This window comes from Pinus tabuliformis, chromosome 2_2, assembly GCF_031772625.1.
Source record: "Pinus tabuliformis cultivar Carrire ecotype Pingquan chromosome 2_2, CPIR1, whole genome shotgun sequence".
Classification (NCBI taxonomy): domain Eukaryota; kingdom Viridiplantae; phylum Streptophyta; class Pinopsida; order Pinales; family Pinaceae; genus Pinus; species Pinus tabuliformis.
In genome coordinates, this window is record NC_142300.1 from 1,176,431,168 (window position 1) to 1,176,447,589 (window position 16,422).

Below are 16,422 nucleotides of genomic sequence, written 5' to 3' on the forward strand. Positions count from 1 at the left end.
CCCTTATTTATATTGTTGTACCCCTATTACCCCCATATTGTTATTTCTGTGCCCCATAGAATCCCACTATTGTTATTTTTGTGGCTTTATATTATTATTGTTAGGTCGGCTGGATTATATTATGACTCCTTAGACTCCTATATATAGAAAGGAGGTTTTGTCATTTGTATCATCCAAGAATTGTTCATTTATGTAATGTAAAGGAGGTTGCCCCCTCGAAGAGGCTGAATTCTAAGGCCTTGATCTTTCTTTTCTATCCTTTCTTGAGCTGGTTTCATAACATTTGGTATCAGAGCTTTGGATTCTAGGGTTTCGCTGCTCCAAACTGGTCATCGTGGCATTTTCGCTATAACTTTTTTTTTTCTTTGACGTTTCAGAAGTTGCAAAAACACCCATTTGAGAAGAAATCGCGTTGAACCTTGGGTCCAAATTTCAGAGCTTTTCACATGATATTTTCGGAGATATGATCTGAGGAAGTTGGTCCTTTTGCAGACTCCTGAATTACACTCAAAACCAGTGACCTGGGGAAAATCGTCATAACTTTCTTTCTGAGCATCAGATTGAAATTTTGTAAGAAGGTATAGAAAGAGCACGGACTTTAGTTTTCTTTTATATATTTTTCAGAGTCAAAGGTTGAAGCAGTGACACGTGGCACGTCATACAAATTCGCTCTACTGAAATAGTCTATAATCAGGTCACTGCGGGCGATTGTGCATAACTCTTTCTTGGAGAATCAAATTTGGATCAGATTAGTGGCATTGGAAAGAGGAAATACAAGGCTACTACAAGTTACAATTTTAGAACTAGATGATTCGAAATTACAGAGATACATCAAATTCAATATCAGGCTTCTACAAAGTAAAAAAAGGTGTGTAGTTTTTTTTTTTAATTTTTGCATAAGCTTGGTTTGAAGGAATTCCAAGGGCATAGTAAAGCATTATTATCGGTAACTGATGCCTCGAGGAAAGAAAATGAAAACACCTAGTAAGGAACCTGAAAGCTCTAGCATGAATCATGAAGAAGAGGAAGAAATGCTACATGATATATCAAAATTACAAGAACAAGTGCAACAAATGGCACGCTCACAAAAGCTAACAGATGCTAAGATAAATGGCATGGAATCTAAGATAAATGGTGTGGAATCTAAGATAAAGGGTATGGAAACTAAGATGGATGATCTGAAGATAGATTTGAGGACAGATTTGAAGACAGACATGGCAGATTTGAAGACAGATTTGACAAATTTTCTACAAGAAATACTTACTAATGGTGAAAAGGTTGTAAAGGAAACTCATGATGTGAACAAAAGAAATGTTAATCATGATTCCATAGACTCTAATGTTGGATCGAAGACCCACCATATTCCAAAAATTGATATGAGGAAGTTTGATGGCAAGGATCCCGCCACATGGATATTACAGATGGAGCAATTCTTCGATCTCAATAATGTGCAAAACACACAAAAGGTACGTATGGAAACTTTATATTTGGAACCAAATCAGTTTGTATGGTATCAATGGCTTTGTTCTCGTAAACAATTTATCACTTGGGCAATTTTTACGGAAGAATTGATAGCACATTATGAGGATACAAAAAGCAACACTTTTTTTAGCCAATTGATAAGTCTCAAACAAAAGGGTTCAATAATGGAGCACATTGAGGAGTTCCAAAAATTGAACATAAGGGTAAAAGATATTCCAGAGGAGCATAGGATTGATGTGTTCATAGGGTCTTTAAAGGATAATATCCAACATGATGTGCGCCTTTGGGAACCTGATTCATTAGAGAAGGCATTCAGGTTAGCAAGAAAAATGGAAAGCAAAATTATGGCAACTAGGAAGCATACCATTCACAACTATAAAGACGGAAGTGTTGTTGCCCATAGTCTTCCACAACCTACAAGGTTGACACCACAACAATTGGAAGAAAAAAGAGCAAAAGGGCTTTGTTACAATTGTGATAGCAAATACACAAAAGGTCATAAGTGTGCTGAGAAGAAATTATTCTACATAGATTGTGAAGAGGAAGAAGAAAAGGAGCAAGAAAGGTCAAAAGAAGAGGATATATTCCAGGAACAAAGCCTAGATGAAGAAAAAATAAATCCGACCATATCTTGTAATGCATTGGTGGGAATTACCACTCCTCAAACCATCAAGATAGAAGGACAAATCAAGAAGAAAAAGGTAATAGTGTTGATTGATTCAGGAAGCACCCACAATTTTATTCATTGTAGGGTAGCAAAAGAATTGAATTGCTTCCTATATCCAGCACCAGAGTGTCAAGTGATGATTGCAAATGGAGGAACAATAAATTGTTCTGGAAAGTGCCATAATATCAAGCTATCCATGGGAGAATATGTATTGACTAGCCCAATGCTTTCCATTCCAATGGGAGGTGCTGATGTTGTACTAGGAGTCCAATGGCTACAATCCTTGGGTACAATAGCTTTTAATTTTCAAGAACTTTTCATGAAATTTTCTGTGGAAGGAAAGGAAGTTGAATTAAGGGGTATTGCAGGGAAACCAGGAAAGATAATCAGCTCTAATGGCATGGAAAAGCTTCTAAAAAAGGAGCAAAGAGGTGTAATTGCACAATTATGTTCGCTAGATGTTTCCACATTGGAATCATCTATTTCTCCAGATCTCCAAAAAGTCTGGACAATCATTCCAAGGTATTTGAGACTCCCAAAGGTCTCCCACCTATGCGTGATCATGATCATGCTATTCATCTGATTCCAGGAAGTGTTCCTCCAAACATCAGGCCGTACAGATATCCATATGTCCAAAAAAGTGAAATTGAACGTATGGTTGCAGAAATGCTAGAGGCTGGTATAATTCAACCGAGTCAAAGTTCTTTCTCAGCTCCAGTAGTATTGGTGCACAAGAAGGATGGATCATGGCGCATGTGTCCAGATTATAGGGAGCTCAACAAGCTCACTATTAAAGATAAGTTCCCCATTCCTGTCATTGATGAATTACTGGATGAATTGCATGGATCAATTTACTTCACCAAGTTGGATCTTCGTTCGGGATATCATCAAATCAGAATGAAGATTGAAGACATTCCGAAAACAACATTTAGAACTCATGAGGGTCATTATGAATTTTTGGTCATGCCTTTTGGCCTTACCAATGCACCTTCAACATTTCAAGGTTTGATGAATTCAATTTTCAAACCATTCCTTAGAAAATTTGTGTTAGTATTTTTTGATGATATACTAATCTACAGCAAGTCTTGGAAGGATCATGTTGAACATGTTGACAAGGTGCTACAACTATTGGAGGAGAAACAATTATATGCAAAAAGATCCAAATGTTTCTTTGGAGTCCAGGAGGTGGAATATTTGGGTCATATTGTATCTCATGAAGGAGTTAAGGTAGACCCTAGCAAAATTAAAGCCATTAAGGAATGGAAAATCCCCACATCCATAAAGCATCTGCGAGGATTTCTTGGGTTGACAGGGTATTATCGCAAGTTTGTTAAGAATTATGGGAGAATAGCAGCACCTCTAACAACATTATTGAAGAAAGATTCATTTTCATGGACTCCGGAAGCAACAAAGGCCTTTAAACATCTTAAAGAGGCAATGTGCCAAGCACCGGTCTTAGCTACACCGGACTTCACAAAAACCTTTATTGTGGAATGTGATGCTTCAGGAAATGGAATTGGTGCTGTTCTAATGCAAGATGAAAGACCCATTGCTTTTGAAAGTCGTCCAATCAAGGGAAAGTTTTTAAGCAAAGCTATTTATGAGAAGGAAATGTTGGCAATACTCCATGCACTTAAGAAATGGCGACCCTACCTAATGGGAAGACACTTCAAGGTAAAAACGGATCATGATAGCCTTAAATACTTTTTAGAACAAAGATTATCCTCTGAAGAGCAACAAAAGTGGGTCACAAAGATGTTGGGTTATGACTTTGAAATCATCTACAAAAAAGGGAAGCAAAATGTGGTGGCAGATGCACTCTCAAGAAAGGATGAGGATATGGAAGCATTGTTGTGTGCCATTTCTATTATCCAACCAGATTGGATAAACGAAGCAAAGGAGGAATGGAAGAATGACGAAGAAGTGTGGGCACTTATTCGAAAGCTACAACAAGATTCCAGTACTTCTGATACATTTAGCTGGAAAAATGATTCGTTATGGTACAAAGATCGCTTATACCTCTGTAAGAATTCCCAGCTAAAACAAAAGATTCTTATGGAATTGCACACTTCTCCCTTAGGAGGGCACTCAGGATTTTTAAAAACTTACCACAGGGTTAAGAAGGAATTTTTTTGGGATGGCCTTAAATCAGATATTCAAAAGTTTGTGGCGGAATGTTTGGTTTGCCAACAAAATAAAGTTGAAACAATTAAGACACCGGGTCTATTACAACCTTTATCCATTCCAAGCCAACGTTGGGAGGAGGTTTCAATGGATTTTATCACAGGTTTACCCAAGTCTGAGGGAAAGAGTGTCATCATGGTGGTAGTTGACAGACTTACCAAGTATGCACACTTTTGTGCATTATCACATCCATTTAAAGCCAGTACAGTTTCTACTGCATTTATGGAAACAGTTCAAAAGCTACATGGAAACCCAAAGATTATTGTAAGTGACAGAGATCCCATTTTCACTGGAAATTTTTGGACATAATTATTTTCTTGTCTTGGTACTCAGTTAGCTCATAGCTCATCTTATCATCCTCAATCTGATGGGCAAACTGAGATAGTAAACAAATGTTTGGAAGGATATCTTCGTTGCTTTGTATCTGATAAACAGACACAATGGGTCAAATGGTTGCCTCTGGCTGAATGGTGGTATAACACTTCCTTCCATACAACAACAAAAATGACCCCATTTATGGCACTTTATGGGTATCAACCACCATCAATCACATCATATTTAAGAGAAAATTCTAAGGTTCAGGCAGTGGAACATCACATCGAACATCAACAACAAGTCCTCCAACTCTTAAAGGATAACCTCGTGTTGGCACAAAATAGAATGAAACAACAGGCAGATCAACATCGCAGTGAAAGAAGTTTTGATGTAGGTGATTGGGTATTCCTACGGCTACAACCATATAAGCAAATGTCCCTAAAGCAAGCTAAGAAGGATAATAAATTATCACCAAAGTATTATGGTCCATACAAGGTGTTGGAAAAGATTGGTACTATGGCATACAAATTGGAGCTTCCTGCAGCTTCTCGATTGCACCCAGTTTTCCATGTTTCATGTTTAAAGAAGGTTATAGGCGACAAGCTCCCAGTTCAAACAATATTGATAGAACTTGACGAGGAAGGAAAAATTATATTGGAACCGAAAGCAGTCACAGAAACAAGAACTCGACAGCTACGAAATCGATCAATTTCAGAGTATCTTATCAAGTGGAAGAACTTATCCGCTGAAGATTCCACATGGGAGGATGAGAATTTTATGCAGAAGTATCCAGAACTGCTCAAGTGTTGAGGACAACACTTTTTTGAAGGAGAGGGGCATGTTGGGTCCCTATAATACTAGTGATTACCCCATTACTATTGTAGTTATACCCCTTATTTATATTGTTGTGCCCCTATTACCCCCATATTGTTATTTCTGTGCCCCATAGAATCCCTCTATTGTTATTTTTGTGGCTTTATATTATTATTCTTAGGTCGGCTAGATTATATTGTGACTCCTTAGAGTCCTATATATAGAAAGGAGGTTTTGTCTGTTGTATAATCCAATAATTGTTCATTTATGTAATGTAAAGGAGGTTGCCCCCTCGAAGAGGCTGAATTCTAAGGCGTTGATATTTATTTTCTATCTTTTCTTGAGCTGGTTTCATAACACTTTCCCTTGATTGGACAACTTTCAAAAGCAATGGGTCTTTCATCTTGCATTAGAACAGCACCAATTCCATTTCCTGAAGCATCACATTCCAAAATAAAGGTTTTTCTGAAGTCTGGTGTAACTAAGACCGATGCTTGACACATTGCCTCTTTAAGATGTTCAAAGGCCTTTGTTGCTTCCGGAGTCCATGAAAATGCATCTTTCTTCAATAATGTTGTTAGTGGTGTTGCTATTCTCCCATAATTCTTAACAAACTTGTGATAATACCCTGTCAGCCCAAGAAATCCTCACAGATGCTTTATGGATGTGGGGATTTTCCATTCCTTAATGGATTTAATTTTGCTAGGGTCTACCTTAACTCCTTCATGAGATACAATATGACCCAAATATTCCACCTCCTGGACTCCAAAGAAACATTTGGATCTTTTTGCATATAATTGTTTCTCCTCCAATAGTTGTAGCATGCTGTCAACCTGTTCAACATGATTCTTCCAAGACTTGTTGTAGATTAGTATATCATCAAAAAATACTAACACAAATTTTCTAAGGAATGGTTTGAAAATTGAATTCATCAAACCTTGAAATGTTGAAGGTGCATTGGTAAGGCCAAAAGGCATCACCAAAAATTCATAATGACCCTCATGAGTTCTAAATGCTATTTTCGGAATGTCTTCGATCTTCATTTCGATTTGATGATATCCTGAACGACGATCAAACTTGGTGAAGTAAATTGATCCATGCAATTCATCTAGTAATTCATCAATGACAGGAATGGGGAACTTGTCTTTAATAGTGAGCTTGTTGAGCTCCCTATAATCCGTACACATGCGCCATGATCCATCCTTCTTGTGCACCAATACTACTGGAGCAGAGAAATAACTTTGACTCGGTTGAATTATACTAGCCTCTAGCATTTCTGCAACCATACATTCAATTTCACCCTTTTGGACATAGGGATATCTGTACGGCCTGATGTTTGGAGGAACACTTCCTGGAATCAGATGAATAGCATGATCATGATCACGCATAGGTGGGAGACCTTTGGGATTCTCAAATACCTTGGAATGATTGTCCAGGACTTTTTGGAGATTTGGAGAAATAGATGATTCCGATGTGGAAACATATAGCGAACATAATTGTGCAATTACACCTCTTTGCTCCTTTTTTAGAAGCTTTGTCATACCATTAGAGTTGATTATCTTTCCTGGTTTCCCTGCAATACCCCTTAATTCAACTTCCTTTCCTTCCATAGAAAATTTGATGAAAATTTCTTGAAAATTAAAAGCTATTGTACCCAAGGATTGTAGCCATTGGACTCCTATTACAGCATCAACACCTCCCATTGGAATGGAAAGCATTGGGCTAGTCAATACATATTCTCCCATGGATAGCTTGATATTATGGCACTTTCCAGAGCAATTTATTGTTCCTCCATTTGCAATCATCACTTGACACTCTGGTGCTGGATATAGGAAGAAATTCAATTCTTTTGCTACCCTACAATGAATAAAATTGTGGGTGCTTCCTGAGTCAATCAACACTTTTACCTTTTTCTTCTTGATTTGTCCTTCTAGCTTGATGATTTAAGGAGTGGTAATTCCTGCCAATGCATTACAAGATATGGCCAGATTTAATTGTTCTTCATCTAGGCTTTGTTCCTGGAGTATATCCTCTTCTTTGTACCTTTCTCGATCCTTTTCTTCTTCCTCTTCACAATCTATGTAGAATAATTTCTTCTCAGCACACTTATGACCTTTAGTGTATTTGCTATCACAACTGTAACAAAGCCCTTTTTTCCTTTTTCTTCCAATTGTTGTGGTGTCAACCTTATAGGTTGTGGAAGACTAGGGGAAACAACGCTTCCGTCTTTATAGTTGTGAGTGGTATGCTTCCTGGTTGCCATAATTTTGCTTTCCATTTTTCTTGCTAACCTAAATGCCTTTTCTAATGAATCAGGTTCCCAAAGCTGAACATCATGTTGGATATTATCCTTTAAATAACCTATGAACAAATCAATCCTATGCTCCTCTGGAATATCTTTTACCCTTATGTTCAATTTTTGGAACTCCTTAATGTGCTCCATTATTGAACCCTTTTGTTTGAGACTTATCAATTGGCTAAAAAGAGTGTTGCTTTTTGTATCCTCATAATGTGCTATCAATTATTCCGTAAAAATTGCCCAAGTGATAAATTGTTTACGAGAGAAAAGCCACTGATACCATACAAACTGATTTGGTTCCAAATATAAAGTTTCCATACGTACCTTTTGTGTGTTTTGCATATTATTGAGATCGAAGAACTGCTCCATCTGTAATATCCATGTGACGGGATCCTTGCCATCAAACTTCCTCATATCGATTTTTGGAATATGGTGAGTCTTCGATCCAACATTAGAGTCTATGATATCATGATTAACATTTCTTTTGTTCGCATCATGAGTTTCCTTTACTACCTTTTCACCATTAGTGAGTATTTCTTGTAGAACATTTGTCAAATCTGTCTTCATATCTGTCATGCCTGTCTTCAAGTTTGTGTTCAAATCTATCTTCAATTCTTCCATGTCTGTCTTCAAATCTGTCTTCCAATCATCCATCTTAGCTTCCACGCCATTTATCTTAGATTCCATGCCATTTATCTTAGCTTCTGTTAGCTTTTGTGAGCTTGACATTTGTTGCACTTGTTCTTGTTATTTTGATATATCATGTAGCATTTCTTCCTCTTCTTCATGAGTCATGCTAGAGATTTCAGGTTCGTTACTAGGTGTTTGTATTTTCTTTCCTCACTGCATCAGTTACCGATAATAATTCCTTCAAAATAATTTTCAAACCGATCTTAAGCAAAAATTTAAGAAAATCTACACACCTTTTTTCACTTTGTAGGAGCTCGATATTTCCTCTGATGTATCTCTGTACTTTTCGATCATCTAGTTCTGAATTTGTGACCTATAGTATCCCTCTGTGTCCTCTTTCCAATGCCACAAGTCTGACCCAAATTGGATTCTCCACGGAAGAGTTATGTGAAATCTCCCACAGTGACTTGATTATAGACTAGTTCAGTAAAGCGAACTTGTACGACGTGGCACGAGTCACTATTTCGACCTTTGGATCTGAAAAATGCATACAAGAAACTAGAGTTCATCCTCTTTTTTTACCTTCTTACGAAAGTTCAATCCGATCCCCAGAGAGAAAGTTATGACGATTTTCCCCAGGTCACCTGTTTGGAATGTAATTAAGGAGTCTGCAAAAAGACCAACTTCCTCAGATCATATCTCCGCAAATATAGTGCGAAAATCTCTGAAATTCAGAAACGAGGTTCAACGCGATTTCTTCTCAAATGGTTTTTTTTTTTCAACTTTTGAAACATCGTAGAAAAAAATTTATAGCGAAAATTCCACGATGACCTGTTTGGAGGAAACCCTAGAATCCAAAGTTCTGATACCAAATGTTATGAAACCAACTCAAGAAAAGATAGAAAAGATAGATCAACGCCTTAGAATTTAGCCTCTTCGAGGGGGAAACCTCCTTTACATTACATAAATGAACAATTCTTGGATGATTCAAATGACAAAACCTCCTTTCTATATATAGGAGTCTAAGGAGTCACAATATAATCTAGCCGACCTAACAATAATAATATAAAGCCACAAAAATAACAATAGAGGGATTCTATGGGGCACAGTAATAGAAATATGGGGGAAATAAGGGCACAAAAATATTAATAAGGGGTATAACTACAATAGTAATGGGGTAATCACTAGTATTATAGGGACGAAACAGTCATTCACACGTTAACTTGTGTGCCCTCGAAGAAAAACCACCCCACGGATAAACGCGATGCAATTAGCCTCTGAAACTACTCCCTGCATACGACAAACCATCCACTGTTCACTTTGCACCAAATTTTAAAAAGTTAACCATTTAACTGTTTATGTGCGAAAACCCTCACTTTCACTCTTTTCGTCCATTTACACAGTAAAACCTATATAACCCTCCTGCACCACCCTAAGCCTCTGCAACTGATTTAACCACTGTTTACCTCCCGAAAATGCTCTGGACTCCATCCATAGACCTTTCAACTCAAATGAAGCCATTGTGGCCCTCCCTATCAAGCTCTTTTTTTTCTTGACAATTGTTGTATTTTGCAGGTGACTAGTAGAAGGCCAGGAGACTGGATAAACAATTTTGACACTAGTTAAAAACCTATTTACTCCAAGATTCTCAGAAAATTCAAATGGCTTCATTTATCAGAAGTTTGTGTACAAACAAAAGATAAAGTTTAAACTAGAGATAGGGTAGAAAAAGTCATTTTACATAGTAAATGTTAAAACAAACAATTTACACAGTTAAAAGACAAAACATAGGAGGCAAATAAAACATACAGATTAAAGTGTATTAGATGAAAGGTCATAAGTAAATATTACATCCAATGTGAAGATCAAATAGACAAGCAGCTTAAAGGGAAAAATACCAAAGATCAAAGGCAACAGAACCTAAATAACAGGGACAACAAGCAGCAGTTCAATAGCTATCTCTATCTTCTTGCATGAAGATATTTCCTTTTCCTAGAATAAATCATTAAACAGTTTAGGATATTTTTAGTTCTAATATTTTATAAATAAATATCTTCTCGAGTTATTAAAGGTTCATTGTTCATCATTGAATCAGGTTGACCATTAAAAGAGATTTCACCCTTGAAGAAGAATTTGTATGTACTAGCTTTTCTACACCCTTAATACAAAGCAGAGGATTTTGAATTCAGTTTTACATAGTTTGTGTTTCCTGTAAGTTTTTCCAGTGTTACACCTTATGTTTTCTTCATATTCTTATGTCTTACAGAGATACCTAGGTAGGAATAATTGTGTCTCAATCTATTCCTATAAGCTTGTGATGTGATAATCATTAAAGAGAATGGGTTAATGAATTGTTTGTTTAATTAATTCTCTCTAAATCAATAAATCATCAACATCTTGTTGTAGGCATAAGCATATTCTCTTGAACCTTCTGAACATCGGTCAGAGGTCTTCATACTTATGATTGTTTAATTTTCTGTTTGAAAACTATAATAATCATATTATTTTTTTGTTTCTACTCACCACTATTCAATATTTGTCACCGTGTGAAATTTTATAGCAACCCTTTACTTTGGGATTAATATTATTCAAAAGGTTAGGCATTATAGTGTTACATCTATTTTATTCATTGGTCTTCCAAATTAAAACAAAACCCCCCAAAAAATTTATCTTAGATGGCCTGGCATTGATAGCTGACCACTATTATCTCAAAGGTACAACATCAGCCTGGCGCTGTTTCCAGGGACTCGAATTTCATTAAGTTTTCTTGGGACAATGATATACATTCTATTCCTTTAAGGTGATTAAAGGTCTATAAAGGTTAAAATATTTCACCTGGCAACTCCACTAACCCAAATTGGTACCTTTTAAGCACACCAGATCTCATTCAAAATCTCACTTAGTTAACCCTCTGTTAGATCCTTAAAAACTTCTTAGAAAAGGCAGTTCTAAAAGGAGGCAACAACCATCTTCTTCTTCCTCTTCTGCCTTGTAGTCTGAAGAGTTAGTATCATTTGATACTTTTAGTAATATTCCATATGATCCTGATTTGACACAAATACCTCCTAGGGTTTCTGAACTATTAGATAGGGGAGTTGATTTAGATTCATCTTTCCTCATTCATTCCTTTGAAAAGCATCCAGAACCCCCATTACCACTAAGATGACCTAAAACTGAGTCTGATGTTGGTGTTCATTTTTTGAATACAAACCCACAAATTTCATATCCCCTACCACTTATTCATTCCCTTCCACTTCTGAGTGACCAGAAGCATCTACTTCGGAACAACCTGAAGAGACCATCACTGTATAGTCAAATCTTCTCTTTGAACCAAAAGAGGGCATTCCTTAAGAGGTCCCAAAGTTAGTTCTTAAGACTCCTTTAAAGTTATTCAGGAGATCCCCTCCTTCTTCACCTCCACATAGTCACACACCCCCTTAATCACCTTCTCCTTCTTCCTTTTCATCTTCTTATTTTTCTTCATCCACCCAAACACCTCATACACAACCTTCTACTATGGCATTCCAACCTATTGTACAGGCTAGATATGTATTACTTGCTAACCTTGATGCATTCCTAGTTGGATACTTGAAATACCTTCCCAGGTAGAATGGAGAAACTGGTCCTACTGTTGAGGACCATCTTCAAGATTTTTTAGACTTTACAGACAACTTGAATATTGAACAAGAAAATGTTTACATGAGATTGTTTGTACAATCACTTGAAGGAAATGTAATAATCTAGTTTAGGAAGTTACCTCTAAATTCCATTAGAAATTGGGAAGAGATTACAAACATACTTAAAAACAATGGGGTGTAAAGAAAGATCCTCTTTACTTTCTGACTGAATTTGAAGAAACTAAAAGAAACTTTGGTGAACCTGTATCAAATTTCATCAAAAGTTTCAACAAACTTTATCAAAAGATGCCCCCTGATTGTAAACCCCATGTGGCAGCCACGAAGTCTAGGTTTTCTAAAGCCTTTGGCAATGATTTTGTTGTAATGCTAAGAGAGAGAACTTCAAGAAATCTTGAATATATGCAAACAAATGGTATAGAGGTGGAAGAAAATAGCGCTACTTCGACTTCCTTGAAAGCTAAAGAGGGAAAGGCCCAAATAAAACTCAAATCTATTCAAGAAGCCTCTAGTTCCTCTAGTTCTTCTAAGACTAAAAAGGAAGACTCTAAAATATATGAAATAACCTCTCTTTTTAGAAATCTATTGAATAGAATTTCCAAGATTGAGACTCAACCTAGGAAAGTTCAACAAATAGTTACTAGACCCAAAAATCAAAATCAAAAGCAAGGTCAGTATAGAAGGAATCCATAATTACAAATTCTTCAGAGACCTAGTAATGATGAGTAGGTTCCCACTCCTTTATTGGTAGATGACCAACAACCTGATGAAAGTACTATAAATATTACTGAAGTTATCAATAACATGGACACTTCCTCTAATCAAACATTTATGATTCCTCTCTCACCACAAAATCAGGTTCAAGAAGATCAAGGATCCTCACATGTTTCTAAATACCATGCCTTCTATGAATTTTTAATTGCAGAGTTGAACAAGAGATATGATCTTAGGCCTAGACCTGGAAAAAAATCAAGTCTCCAAATGGATACAAAACACCTCGGTTGATGCCGAAAGTGATATCATTAGTCTGTAAGATGAAAAACCAGCAATTGTCTTTGGTCCTAGCTCAGATATGATAGATGAAATAGTTCCTCCTTTCTATGTAACTCTTAAGACAAATGATTCCATGTTATATAATTGTATGCTTGATTCTGGAGCATCACATAACCTCATGCCAAAAACTATCATGGACCATTTGAAACTTGACATAAATAGATCCTATCATGACTTGTACACCTTTGATTCTAAAAGGGTGCACTGTTTAGGATTGATTAAGGATTTAGTAGTCACCCTTTCCCAAATCCCAGTGAATAGTGTAGTTCTTGATATAGTTGTCACAGACATCCCTCCCAAATTTGGAATGATCCTTTCTAGGTCTTGCTATGCCAAATTAGGGGGAACTCTTCAGATGGATATGTCTTATGCAACTATTCCAGTTTATGGGGGAGAACAACTAAGGTTATATAGAGAGGTAAGATTTGTGCACACTGTTTGCAAAACTGACCAGCCTAGGAACCATCCCATTTATGCAATTGATCAAGATTTTGGTTGCTTTCAACTCTCTTCAAACCAAAAACATGAAGCTCAAGTTAAAATATAAGATGTAATTGAAAGTCTTGAACCAAATCAAACTCATGTATGGAAACTATTTTTTGATGGTTCTTGTAAAAAAGATGGAGCAGGAGCTAGGGTAGTTTTAATTTCACTAGAAAATGAAAATATCACCCAAATGTTAGTGTCAGTATCTTCATCCCTCCATCAGTGATCAAATTCTCTTGTTGCATTGCATGTTAGGTGTCTCATCCAATCAGCTGCATTCCATTAGGGTCATGGATCATCTGATGGTAGTGACATATTATAGATCTTCCCTCATGTTCTTTACCTACTAGACCATTTTCATACATTTAGGTCATTTGCAGTCATTTTTTTGTCCTTAAATCTGCAAGAGTCATTCTTAGGGTTTTAGGTCTCATTAGGTATAGGGTTTGGTCAATAAGGTCTTGAAAATGCTCAATAATGGTCAGCAGGTGCATGAGGAGGTCAAATAAAGTCTCAGCAACAATAATTTCAATAATCACATGCTCAGTGATTGATTTTTCCTCAAAAACCTATTTTGAGTAAAAACAGAGTTTTTTATGTTTTATGTACAAATTTTATGTATCATTTTTTCTATATGTAATAATTTCAAGAGGCAGCCCTAGTCACGTTGCCAAGCCTCTGCCACTCTAGTTCCTACAGAAGAAACAAAATGTCAAAGCATTTAGTCCATCAAAGGAAAAAAGTAAGAAAAACTGCGCAAAACAGAGTTTTAAAAAAGCAAGTGAAAAGCAAACATTAGCAAAGTGGGTTTTCATAAGTCAAAAATTAAAACCGTGGGTATATAAAGTTTTTAAATGTCAAAGAGGTTCGTTTGCATGCTAAACGAGAAGAGACCAAGTGCATTTGTGTTTTCAAAAGCCAAGGGAGTGATTTTGTACCAAAATAATGAAAATTGCAGGTGCGGCGCACCTGGGTCAAGGCGCAGTGCACTTGGCCCACACGGCGCTCATAGAGCACTGTTCGCATTCAAATTTACAACTGGCACGACGTACCAGAGAGGCGTGGCACACCAGTCTTCAAGGCTGAAAATCATTCAAATCTTCCTCCAAAGCTCCGAAAACCGCTAGTTTCTCATTGCACAAGTAAGTTGACACTCCCATATGGCCAATCCATGAGTTTTCTTCAGTATTTATGGTGATTTAATACTGAAATATTGAAACCCTATTTCCTTGTGCAGTTTGTCGAAAAACACTGCCTAGGGTTTACAAATCAATGTTTTTGGTGCTAAATCCCACCCCTACCATTTTCACTCCCTCACAACATTTTATTCACCTCCTTTATCCTTCCATATTCCACTCACATATACCTATTCCCCATATCCCTAAAAACTACTAACCCTAATCCCACTATCCCAAACCCTAATCAAATATCCCTAAACCCTAAATATCATTCCCTAAACCCTTCTATTCCCAAAAAACCCAACCAGTAGCATCCCCAACCCCTCATACACAGTGCCTTCATAGTCCCTCATCAATTCATATCTTTTGGCAGTAAATACCTATTGTCACTCTAAAATCTCTTCATACTCATCTATGAAAACTCAAGCATTGGCAAACATGGAGTCCGATTTTTCTTATGACAGAAATGAGGAAAGAATCAGTGACTCTTCCAAAGAAATTCATGCACCAAGGAAACCTCATAAAAGTGGAAAACATAACTGGGAGGAGCCTACTCCACTTGCTTAACTGTTGGCTTACCCTCTTGTTGTCACATGCTTCCAACATCAATATTGTTATCAGTTTTATGAGATGGTGGAAAGATTCAAATACTACCATGAGCTTGCCAGACTATTTGTACTCCATCTTCACAATGGCCAGGTCAATTTGGCAGGTGTGACATTCACCTTGACACCTGAGACTATATCTCAAGCAATCAGTATTCCGATTGTAGGTGAGCAGTGGAATAAGGGGCAGCTGGTGGACAAAGATCATTATCAACCTTATATCAAGGCTGGTTTTCAGAGGCATGTCAGTAGGGTCTTCCCCTTCAGGTACCTACAGGACACATATGCTCCCCTTATGAAACTCATAATCAAATATTTTAGCTGTGAGGGCAGATTTTCTCGCTTATACACCTATCATATCAGATTGTTGATGCACTTCACTAGGGTGAGGATGATGAACCTCCCCTACTTTATTTGCTAGAATATTGAGAAGCTGACCACATTGGTGCAAAGGAAGCCTCCTCATCAGTAGTATAACAACATCTATCACTTTGCACTAATCAAAATCGTGGTTTTGCATCAGGTCAGCTTATGGAATGCTTCACGGGAGGATTTCATTTCACATGAGGTCTTTACAGGTCCTCAAGTGCCCCCTATTAGCCTCCTGTTGCAACAGGGTTTCATTTTTCATGATTGACATTTTTACATGCCAAATATGTCATACTTTGCAAGCTGCAGTGTTCCATATTTCCAGAAGAGACCAAAGAAAAAGGCCATGAAGTGTGCTGATCCAGATGCCACTGTTGTTTCCAATTTTGATGAGTTGTTCCATTTTTAAGAATTTTTCCAGTTTGAAGGGAGGTCCAAACAGTCCAATCTTGGTCTCCCTAGGTTTCAATTTCCTGCTTTAGAATATAGAGAATGCATCTGTCCAAACAGTTTAATCTTGGCAAATTTGTAGATAGGTAGAGAATCGAAGGGACCCAACTGTTTAATCTGGGCCCTGGCAGAAATAAGTGCAGACCTAGATAGGAAAATCCAAAAGAAAAATTGTGAATCTGGGTCTGCAAGTCTAAGTGCACCCAAAACAAAAAGAAGAAAAAAAATGTTAGGACAGTAGGCTGGGTAGGTAGCT